Source organism: Sciurus vulgaris, assembly GCF_902686455.1.
Source record: "Sciurus vulgaris genome assembly, chromosome: 17".
In the NCBI taxonomy this organism is placed as follows: Eukaryota; Metazoa; Chordata; class Mammalia; order Rodentia; family Sciuridae; genus Sciurus; species Sciurus vulgaris.
Genome location: NC_136478.1, coordinates 57,969,219 through 57,981,021, shown reverse-complemented (window position 1 = coordinate 57,981,021; position 11,803 = coordinate 57,969,219). Strand labels below are relative to the sequence as shown.

The 11,803-nt window shown below is 42.2% G+C and overlaps 1 pseudogene across 1 annotated transcript; it reads right to left on the bottom strand.

Moving 5' to 3' along the window:
• Positions 1–1,667: 1,667 nt before the first annotated feature.
• LOC306648509 (sulfotransferase 2A1-like) lies at positions 1,668–11,561 on the bottom strand (annotated as a pseudogene). The gene is made up of 6 exons (XR_013766950.1): positions 11,510–11,561; positions 10,719–10,927; positions 9,087–9,213; positions 6,321–6,415; positions 3,735–3,912; positions 1,668–1,867 (listed from the first exon to the last, which is right to left on the bottom strand). The product of XR_013766950.1 is annotated as a sulfotransferase 2A1-like (transcript).
• Positions 11,562–11,803: the final 242 nt, after the last annotated feature.

Genomic DNA, 11,803 nt, shown 5'->3' with positions numbered 1-11,803 from the left:
TCCACTCAAAAAGGCCAAGATTTTGAGGCCAAGCTCTTGGGGAAGGAGAAAGGTTTATTTGGACAGGTAGCAAGCCCAAGAAGATAGGAGGCTGTCACCAAGAAAGCCATGATAGGGACCCTGCATGCTAAAGGGCCAGAGGGGCAGGAAAGAAGGGGCGGGTGTGGGAGTGGGCAGGAATGAGCTGCTGACTGGAGACTATGAGCCACTCCCGAGGCCTGGAAGGCACAGAGTCTTGGTTAACTTCATGTTGCTGTATGCAGCCTTCATGGGAGCAGGCAGGTTAGGTCAGCTGGGGTCAAATCAACCTGTACTTGAGTTCCAAAGGAGCCACTTGAGAAATGATGAGTATGTTTTCCTGCAGAGTTAAACAGAAACCTGACCCAAAGTTTTAGGGTAGCAGAGAAGAGAGATAGGTCAAGAAGGCAGAGAGGGCAGCTTCTCCATTTTGTTTTCAGTGACCCATTGGACACCTGCAGCACCAAATGAACAGACAGGTCTGTTTCCAAATGATCTACAAATGCCTTTACAGAATCCTAAGTAACTATTATCATCGTATTTCATTATTATCACCATGTTTTCTACAGAAAGGTAGTGAAAGACTAATACTATATACCTCAGCTGTTTGACCTCCAATATTAGTAAATTTCACAGTCAAGTCAAAGTGGGCAGAGGTAGAGGAGTTGATTTGCCTTTTACCTTCATTCCAAGATGACTGGAGAAACATTTGGTTACACCTACAAGAGGTCAAGAAGTGAACAGTCACGTTCAGTTCTAAATATCCACCTGAGGAAAACACTGACCTTGGTTTTTTCCTGCTTTCCTAATAGGGCTTTAAATATGGGGAAATTGGTGAGCGGAACCCAGAGTTATTTACAAGACAAAAGGTAACTCAATGGTGTCCCAAGCCTCAATTCAGTTCTAAAGTACTCTATACATGTCAGCTCAAATAATACCACAGGTTAAATGCTGAGAAGAAATAAAAGTCTGTGAATGTATCCTACTAAACACGATTTAGGTAAGTTTTAACAGTTTCATACACACCACTTATTATGCTATAAACACCACCAGAATGAAAACAAAACTAGCTTGGAAATTAGACTCCTCCAGATCATCATCATCATAAATTCTGGAGATACATGTAATAGTCAAGCAACCTTAGTTTCTTCTACATTTTATTACTTGTTTTAAAATTTAGACTTGATAGTGGGTGATATTGACGTTATGCTTGTAGCCTTCTGTATGTTTAAAATACTACAAGGATCTTTAAAAAGCTGGAATGTGATGAAGTAAATAGGAAAATCCCAGTAATTTTTAACAAGCAGGTGATCAGAGAAACAAAAATGTATGATTCAAGGCTCCAGAGTGAAGATATAGTTTTTTTGTTTGTTTGTATGTTTGTTTGTTTGTTTTTGTTTTTGTTTTTGTTTTTGTTTTTGTCAGAGTGCAATAATTATACATAGCAGTTGGGTTTATACAGAAAAACTCATTCATGCATGGAAATCCATTACAGTCCCTGCTTGCCCTTTCCCTGCCATGCCCCTCTCCTCTCCCATTCTCCTTCTCTACTTCACTGGATTTCCTTTTGCTCCTCTATTAGTTTATATTTCATTGGTTCTTTATGCCATCCTGTCCTTCCCTCCCCCTTTCATGTAGAAGTGGGTTTTATGCAAAGAACTCCCCACATCCTCTACCTGTTCCTGGACAGGACAATAAGTATCAGCATCCATACAAGATCCAGAGTCTCTTGGACATTATTCCCATGGGAACAGGTCTTTGGGAAAACCTGCCATCTTCTCCTGGAATACTTTATGAAAGGCTTCAGCTTGGGCCACTGTGAAGTGATTCTTCCAGTCCCCACAGATGCCTGCAAACATGAAGGAGAGACAGATCAGATCTCGTGACAGGTCTGAAGACTGAGATGTCCTCCTTGCTCTGTCAAGACAGCACAATGGTCACTGAGTTAAGGTGAGCCCTCCTGCGGCCTGGACACCATACCCATTTACACTTCTACCTGCCTTGAAAGTTTGTCCTGACCTCCCTTCTCTCCCAAATCTTCCCATGCAAAATCTATAAGCAACTATGCTGGCTATGAAATCAGAACATCTGGAATGTAACTACCTCTGACTACTACCTTTTTTAGACCTTTGGCCCAAGAAAACAGAACTTCTGACCCGGGTGATCAGAGCAGATGATGAATCTCTCCACTTTTGGCCATTCTCTGTTAGAAGGTGTTTTGCATGTGGCGCCCATGCTGATCCATTGCCAGGTCCAGTGGCTTCAGTCACTGACGGCTCAGAGTCTCCCAGGACTTCCACTTTCTTGCAGCTAAGTTTCTGCATGTTTTTGAGTCTCTAGGTATAGTGTCCTTGTTGTTTCAGACCCACCCCTGTGGCTACCCAGCTTCAAACATGCCAGGCTCCCCCTCTGGTGGCTCTTTACATGTCATGATCTCACCCCAGAGTGCTGTCCTGCTGGACATATTCACTTCTTGTCCCTTTACCTCATTCAAACATTTACTGCAATGCAGTTACTCAGTGAGGCCCTCAGTTCAGAACTGTGCCCCTCCATCCTTGTACACTTATCAGGAATGATCGGTATGACATGTCGTATGTGTTACCTTTTGGAATGTGCATAAGTATGCATTCCTATCATATTAGGAAGTCAACACTTTTTTCATAAATAGCTTAAGATCTAGTGCTTCAAAGAATGTAGGTTAAATTAATAATTGTTGAAAGGATTAATGATGAATGAGTAATATATCAGCATAATACCCTGTTTTACAGATGAGGATTTAGGAAGCCCTAGAGGGGTTAACATTGAGAAAATGGTGGGGGAGGAATGGAAGCTGGGGATAAGGGCATCAGTCATGCCCTGTACTTATGTGATTACAGTATTATTTTATGTATCATATAAATTTTCACATAGTAGACCAATCTAATTAATTAATAAAATATGTAACAATATCTAAGCTAATATATCCTATGCATGTAAACCCGATAGTCATGTGAATATAAAGTAGCAGAGTGTCAAACATGTGGCTGCTGTCCTGTAAACACTCATTCTTACTCTTATTTTCATTGTTATCTTCATCACCAGACAATCTTCATTGATTTCTTCTGCTAGGCTCTGCTCTCCCACTGAGTGACATCCCCAGCCCAGTCTCTGCTTTATCCCTCTGTGCTCCATGTGCACCATGTGCAGGAATCCTGACCTCTTGAGTATCTTTCGAAGCATTTGGTAGATTTATTCCATTGTTCACCCTTCCAGATACATATTAGCTGGAGGAATTTTGGAAAAACAGGTTCTGCCATCACTTGCACTAGAAATTTTCAATAGGCCTGAATCCAAGGGTGTTGATGTGATTCATCTTTCCTCACAGGAAGGAGGCCTGACAATGTCTCCTAGCAAATGACCTCCTCCCCACCTTCTCCAACTTGATCTTTCTGTGGGTATCTTTTTCTATAGGGCCGTTCTCTGTGGTAAGTCAGCAGTGGAGTAGCCCAGACACCACCATCTCCAAAACCACCCTCCTCTCCAACACTGAATCCACTTTCACCAGGTACCTGCAGCCAATACCAGTAAGATGGAAATGTATTTCCTATAAGAGCACATGAGCAGTTTCCTGGGCCATGAATGACTAAAGTTGATGTGTTCAAACACCTTGACTCTTGGCAGTAAAGACAAGAGTGCCCTCCAAGGATTCTCATGCATTCTGAAGCCAAAGCATTTACCTTTCCTTGTCAATGAGAAATGCTTACTAATTAAAGTTTCAGGCAATATTTCAAAATTAGACATCTTGTTTTGTTTCATGATGTGGAAGGAGCTATTGGTGAGGACTGAATCCAGTTCTTCTGGATTGAGCTTCTTTCCCAGGAACTGACAGATCTTCTCTACGGTGCTTCTTGGTCCCTTAAGTGTGAGCAATCCAGAGTGAGGCTGTGAAAGGGAAAGACAGCAGACATGGGAAGATTGGAATGGAAGTGTTAGGAGACATGTGGGAGAGAAAGAGGAGAAGAAGATTTACCCAAATGGGAAAAGACTGAGATGGATTCCAGAAGGAGAGAGAAAGAGAAATGGACAAGAGGAGGGGCAGGAAGTGTATGTGATGTCAAGGGAAGGATGTTTCCCAGTGGGGTTGAGTTTAGGTCACTGTTGGGGGCTGTGCCATGTGGATGGCACCCGGATGGTGCCTGGCAGTCAGCCAGAGGTTGTCGGCAGCGAGGAGGTTAATTGACATAAGCACACTCAGGTGATTTATCGTCCATGCACATAATGCATGCACATGTGTTCTCGAGCACTCCTAATCATGCCTGCTCAGACATCTAGCTTCTTGCCTAATCTTTGCATAAGAGGCGTGGCCCTACTCTCCGCCTCCTGGAGGTGATACAAGTGGGCCTTAGGTGGAAGGTGGGGTGCAACAGTAAGGAGCAGCAGCAAGCAGAGAGAAGCAGCACACCTTTAGCACATACTGCTAGCATGCACCTTTAATTCACAGGATGCAGGATGCACCTTTAAGAAGAAGCTGCAGAAGCCTAAGAAGAAATAGATCTCTGATAAGCGTAGAAGCCTTTCTTTCTCTATCTTTCTCTGAGTCTCTCTCCCTTCAAAGATTCTTTCTTATGCAAAGTCTCTCTCTCTCTCTCTCTCTCTCTCTCTCTCTCTCTCTCTCTCTCTCTCTCTCTCTCTCCCTAAGAAAAGCCTTTCTTCCTCTATAGCCCAGGGAACAAACAAATAAGCGAGAAAGCAGCCCACTAAAGAAAGATAGTTAAAGTATTTCGTTTCCCGTCCACCACCGATAAAGACTCGGGCAAATTGTTGCTGCAGGCGGTGACAAATACCCACGGATTTGGTACCGCAAAGAGCCAGTGACGGGTCACCTCTGAGGCAAGTGCCCAGATTTCTGAAGAGACTCCTAGAGTGCAAGATAAGGGCAGGAAACAAAACCCCAAAGACTACTATCCCAGATGATACTGTGTCCCATAACTGGCACTTGAATAATACATAGGGCTTTGGAATGTCTTCCTAAACCTGACCTCCATGATTATTGATGGCTATCCCTGAGAGATCACACCAAGGAAGAAGATTTTATAAGAAGAAAGAATGTGCTTGGGTGCCTAGAGCTTCCTGTTAAGATGATAGTGCTTTATTATTAGTTGTTTTATCCTTGAGCCCCAGTTACTATATAACAAGAAGACACACAAGTGTGGCAATAATTTAAAAACATGTTGTGATTTTGGGGAGAATTACAGGGAAGGGTGGGAGTTTGCTGCTGAGGTAGGTGAACGTGGATCCAAGGCTCCTTGGTGAGAACTGACTTCATGCTGAGAACAGGGAAGAACATGAAGTAGCTGCAGGAAGGAGACCAGAGGCCTTTCTCCAGGGGAAGCAGATGCCTGTGTCTATGGCATCTTCTCCGTTCCCAAGACACCACTACCAGGCAAGCGTTCTCTAAAGTTCTGTTCACACTTCTACTTTTTCCAGCATTGTTTTACAATTTTTAAAACATTTCTTAAACTGTGAAAGCTTTCAATTTCTTCTGGATCTATTTATGTTACACAGAGAACTGTGCAGCTTTGTGTGGCATTTTTCTGCATCAAAAGAAAAATGAATTTAGGATCAGTTCATATCATAGTGCAATGTTCCAACGAGTGTAAGTGGCTTATCTACACACTCAGACATCCGTCAGTCATTTACTTGGGAGCCTTCAACAGTGTCTCCATTTGCTATGTGGAAAAGCACACTGACTATCACCACAGTCACCATCCTGTGCTCGGATCATTAGAGGTCTTCCTGTGTCCCAGCTCTACCTGGACCCACCCCAGTGCTCAGCACCACCTGCAGGCCTTTCCTGTCCCTCCAGCCCCTGACCTCTCAGAAGAGTCACACAGAGTGACTTCTCAACTTCCTGTCACCTAATAAGTGAAGGGGAGAAGCCAGAGAGATGGAAACACTCTAGGTTAGTGCTTTCTGCCTGTCCCTTGGGATGACTAGGTTCCTGTCAACATCCTGGTTTGTGCACACAGAAACCTTGACAGCCACAGGTGTGAGCTTAAGCCCTGGCACCCTGCCCCAGTGTGTGGAAGGGCCCTTTAGATGTTGCCAGATGAAACCCAGGATGAGGCATGGAGAAAGAGCGTGGAGCTTGGGGAGGGTCAAGCAGGAGCAGGGCAATGGAGACCCAGGGCTCTTCTACAGTTAGTGACCTCTGAGCAGCTGCACTTTGACAGGAAAGGTGGAGTGGACACTGAGGACCAGGGAAGTCTGAGAGAGCAAGGATGGTAGGGACCAATGGGCACTGACAATGAGAGGCTGCTCACCTTCTGCAGCTCTTCATAACTCAGCAGCAGGAAGTTCTCCCTGTGTCTCATGGACATCCAGCCACGTATGTGCTTGAACCATGATTTATAGGGCACTGCAGGGCAGGCACAGTGAAGGTTACACACTGCTAAAACATGGCCTGGGCGGTTCCTGTCGTTCTTCAAACCCTGACAGCTTGATTCAGATATAATTTATAAATGCTCCTCAAACTAGCTAATGAAACAGAGACGGGGACCATTCCAGAATTCATTCTATGAAGCCACAATCATCCTGATACCCAAGCCAGACAAAGACACGTCAATCACAAAACAACAGATCACTATTCCTGACACAGAAAACATTATTAAAATATTAGCAAATCCTATTCAAGAGTAAGCTTATACATCATGACATGTTGATTTCATTCCAAGGATGAGAGTTTGGTTCAACATGTGCAAATACATAAATGTATTTAACCTCATCAGAAGAATTTGCCATGACAGAGCAACTTGGCTGAACAGCATAAAAGCTCTGTGTATCAAACTCAAAGCCATCAACTAAATGAGGAAAAACTGGAGGCATTTCTCCTAAAATCAGGAACAAATCAAGGATGTCCATTCTCACCACTCCCATTCAATAGAGATCTTGAAACTCTAGTCTGAGGAATCAGGCAGGAGAAGGCAATCAAAAAATTATAAGTACTAAAGAAAGAAGCCAAATCATCACAGTTTGCTGATGATATAATACTATGCTTTGAAGACCCAAAATTCTCCACAAACATTTCTAAAACTTATTACCAGATTCAGGAAAGTAGTAGGTTACAAAATAACATACATAAATCAAGAACTTTTCTTCATAATAATAATGAATCTGCTGAGGAAGAAGTGAGGAATGCAATTCCATTACAATGGTCTCAAAAAATATCTAGGTAGCCAGACATGGTGACACATGCCTATAATCTGAGAAAGGAGGATCATGAGTTCAAAACCAGTCTGAGAAACTTACTGAGGCTCTAAGCAAATCAGTGAGACCTTGTCTCTAGGTGAAATTAAAAGAACTGGGAATGTGGCTCAGTGTTCAAGCATGCCTCGGTTCAATCTCTGGTACCAAACAAACAGCAAAGAACCCTTGGCATAGTCTACCTAAAGAAGAGAATGAAAATCTCTTACAATGAAAGTCATAGAACACTAAAGTAAGAAGATGAATCAGACTATAGAATATGCAAAGCCCTGCCATGTTCTTGGATCACCAGAATCAAAATTGCCATAGTCCCTAAATAAATCTATAGATTCAGTGCAATCCCCATCAAATACCCATGACAACCAAAAGTTGATTGAAATGACAACCCATGATTGAAATGACAACCAAAAGTCCAAAGCAATTCTAAGCAATAAGAACAAAGATGAATGGCCAGGGAGATGGCTCAGTGGCAGAGCACTTGACTGGCATGTGCAAGGCCCTGAGTCTCCTCCCCAACACACATGCAAACTGAAAAATAATGCTGAAGGTACCACCTTCCAAGTCTTCCCATGATCAAATCATACTAAAGAGCTACAGTGAGAAAGATTGAACTAATATGAAAATAGTCACATAGATTCATTGAGTAGAAAAAAGACACAGAGACAAACCCACAAGGAATCATCTGATCCTTTAACAAAGACACCAAAGCAAATATTGGAGAAAATACAGCCTGTTTAATAAATGGTGCTTGGAAAACTAAATATCCACATGTAGGAGAATGAAGCTAAATCCTGCACTAAAATGAACTCAAAGTGGATCCAAAAAAACATAGGAATTAGACCATAAACACTGTAACTACTAGTAGAAAATAGCACATTCACTCCAATGTGTAGAAGCAGGCATGATTTCCTCCATAAGACTCCTAGTGTTCAGGAAACAAAACCAAGAATTGGTAAATGGAATGACATCAAATTATAAAGCTTCTGCATAACAAAGGAAATGAAACAGAGAAGAGAGGGTCTACAGAATGGGAGAAAATCTTTGCCAGGTACTCCTGTGACAGAGGACTAATATCCAGAATATATAAAGAACTCAAAACTCTTAACACCAAAAACCAAATAATCCAATCAATAGATGGGTAACTGACAATCAATTCTCAAAAGAAGAAATACAATGGCCAACAATTTTATGACAAAAATTTTGACATCTTTAATAATCAGCTAAAAGCAAATACAAGCTACTCGAGATTGAATCTCACTCCATTTAGAATGGTAATTATCAAGAACACAAATAATAATAAATGCTGGCGGGGATGTGAGGGAAAGGAACACTTACACACTATAGGGATGGAAAATTAGTACAGCCACTATGGATATCAGTATCGAATTAACTCAAAAGACTAGGAATGGAACCACCATATGACTTGGTCATTGAGCTCCTTGGTATTTATCCAAAAGAATTAAAGTCAGCGTACTATAGCAGTACATGCATGCCCCTGTTAACAGCAGTTCAATCACAGCAGCTAAGTTATGGAAACTGCCTAGGTGTCCACTGACTGATGAACAGATACAGAAAATGTGGTAAATATACATGATGGAGTTCACGCAGTCATAAAGAAGAACTCAATTCTGTCACTTGCAGGAAAAAGGATGGAACTGGAGAACAACATGCTAATTGAAAGAAGCCAGATTTACAAAGTCAACAGTTTTTTGTTTTTTCTCACATGTGGAAAGTAGACAGAAAAATAATACAAAAGGGATACCAAGAAATGAGGAGAAACACCAGTAGAATAGAGGAAGCAGATCTATGTATCACAGAACACTCACCGTTTCCTTGGATGAACCACTTAAAACATTATTCCAGAGATTCTGGTTTCTTAGAAAGTTTTGACGTAGTCCAAAAATAATAACAAGACACAGGAACATCTTTGGGGTTTCTCATGATATAAAGCACCTTAAAGTAAGGAAAAATGAGAAAATGAAACATCAGTCTCAATCAGTCATTGATACTGATCTTCACATCTGCAGTTCTTATAGAATCCCTAGTAAAGTTCAGTGGGTTCTGTTAAAGAATTAGTTATAGAATTTATTAATCAAAGAGACATTTTAAAGTTCTTATGGCATATTCATATGCTAGGAATATAAGAATACCTCGTCTTTTCTTTCCAGGATATTAATCTGCTCACATGAGAAACTGCTGGAAAGTTTTAAATGGTAAGTGGTGAAGTATTTGTGTGCTTTCCCATAATGATCACTAACAGCAGATAGATTAATAAATTATTGTGTATTCAGATTCAGAACAATATACAGTCATTCACACACAGAAGATCACTGAGGAATTTCACAAATATTTCATTCATATAGCATGAATGCATTTACAAAAAATTCAAGAATAAGCAAACTCATCTGTAGCTGTATTCCAGGGTGTATTTCACTCAGTTTGTGGGCACTGATTGGTAGAAGAGGCCTGGGGAATCTTTCTAGACTGTAGAAATGTTCTAAGTCTGGTCTGGGTGATAGCTGCCCTACTGTACATATGTGCATATTAAGAGGCTGTTGCTTAAGATTATTGAACACACACACAGACACACACACACACCCCACTGGGTAATGGAACATCAGAACTTGATGTTGTGTTTACACCAACTCCATTGTGGTTATTATTGGAAGTCGTATGTCTCCTTAGGCCTCTGTTTAACCAGGCAGAGAGAAATGAAACACAACCGGAGACATGGAAATTGGTCTCTTGGAGCCATCTCACTGTGAGGAACATTATGACATTTACAAGACAGGAGATTATTAATCTAGGTTTCCTGGTGTTGTTTAAACAAAAACATGAAAAATTTCAAAGTTGACACTTTTAGAGAGTATGTTTCTGAAAATAGTCTGTGGTACCTTAGATCTTGAATATCCATGGTCTGTGCCGATGATCCATCAGTCACAGGGAGGCTGGAGTGCCTGCTGATCACAAAGCACAGTGCCACGCAGTAGGTTGAGGTGGTGAGAATAATGAGCCAGGCTCCTGAGCAGTCCTAGGAGTCATGCGTTTACAGTGTATGGATGCTCTGCTCCCCACACAGGCAACACTGGGTGCTTCCACCTCCCTGGTTGGAGATGTTTATTGAACTAATATTGGCTAACATCTTCAAGAACAGCAAAGGAGGGATAGTTTAGTGTACGTGCAGTTATAAATCCTTGTTGCACATGAGATGTGGTTTTCTAAGATCCTGGCATTAGCCGGTCCTGTTACCCCTGAATTCAAGCTAGGTACTGTGTGCAATGGTCCACATCCTTGCACTCAAGTGTGGTCTGAGTTGTGCCCTCATTAGCTTCACCTAGTGTCTAAGAATCTCAGGTGTCTCCCAACCTATCCCATGGGCAGACATCCCAGCAAGATCTGCAGGGGTTACATAGGCACATGGAAGTTCAAAAAGTATCGATGAAACATTAGCCACTGACCTTGGCCTTGGAAGTGAATAACGACTTGAGGAAGAGATGGAAGGGAGGGTGAGACACCAGGAGCCGTGGGCCCTCTCTCTCATTTAGACATTTGTAACCCACATCTGTCTCTATGCAGGGTGAGTGTTCCAAGATGGTCACAGACTGAATCCACTTGGTATTCCCTTTGGAGTGAACCAGGCAGAGAATTTCTATCAACCAGTTGGTGCCTAGATAAGGAAGGGAAAGTGATGGTCACTCATTTCAACCTGACTTGTGAACAAAAATTAAGATAAAATCCATAACATAAACATAACCATATGCCCACATTAAGCATGCATTTGGGTAGTGCTAAGCAGTGTTAAGCATGCTCCTGCTGTTGCTCAGCTAATATTCAGAACTGTTCATCTTGAACCACTGAAACTCTGCATAATAACATTTCCCTTCTTATCCTACCTTTCAGTTCCTGGATCCACCCTGGGGTTCTCTGTTTTGATGAACTTAACTGCACTAGGTATTTTCACAAGTGGAACCATATCATATTTGTCCTTTTGTGCACAACATATTGCATTTAGCATGATGCCCTTAGGATTGATCAATGTTGTAGAAAGTATCTGGATGTTTTTCCTTGTTAAGGCTGATCGTATTCCATTGTATCAATGTGACACACCTTGTTCATGCATTCACCTGTCAATGGATATGAGGTTGCTTCCACCTCATGGCTCTTTGCTGAGATCCCTTTATGAGTTCCCACTCTCCTTGACTTCCAGCACCCTGCCCTGCCCTGCCAATGCCGTGGTCTCAGTCCTCACCCAGTTTGCTCTGCTCCTGCCCCAGGCCCACTTCCATAGGTGCAGGATGCATGTCCTTTCAGGCCCTTGCACTTTCCTGCCTCATTTCTGATCCCCAGTCATTGTCCATGCTGACTCTCCTACTCTACAATACTCCTCTTCCCCTATGTCCTCCCATTCAGTCTTTCCACTTCTCTTGAGCTGCTCTTTTGATAATAGGTCTTCACTGGTCATCCTCACCACCCCTTCCCCCATGCCACCACACAAACACCTGAACCTGCTCATAATGCACTCCTCTATCTTCCTCCCAATCCT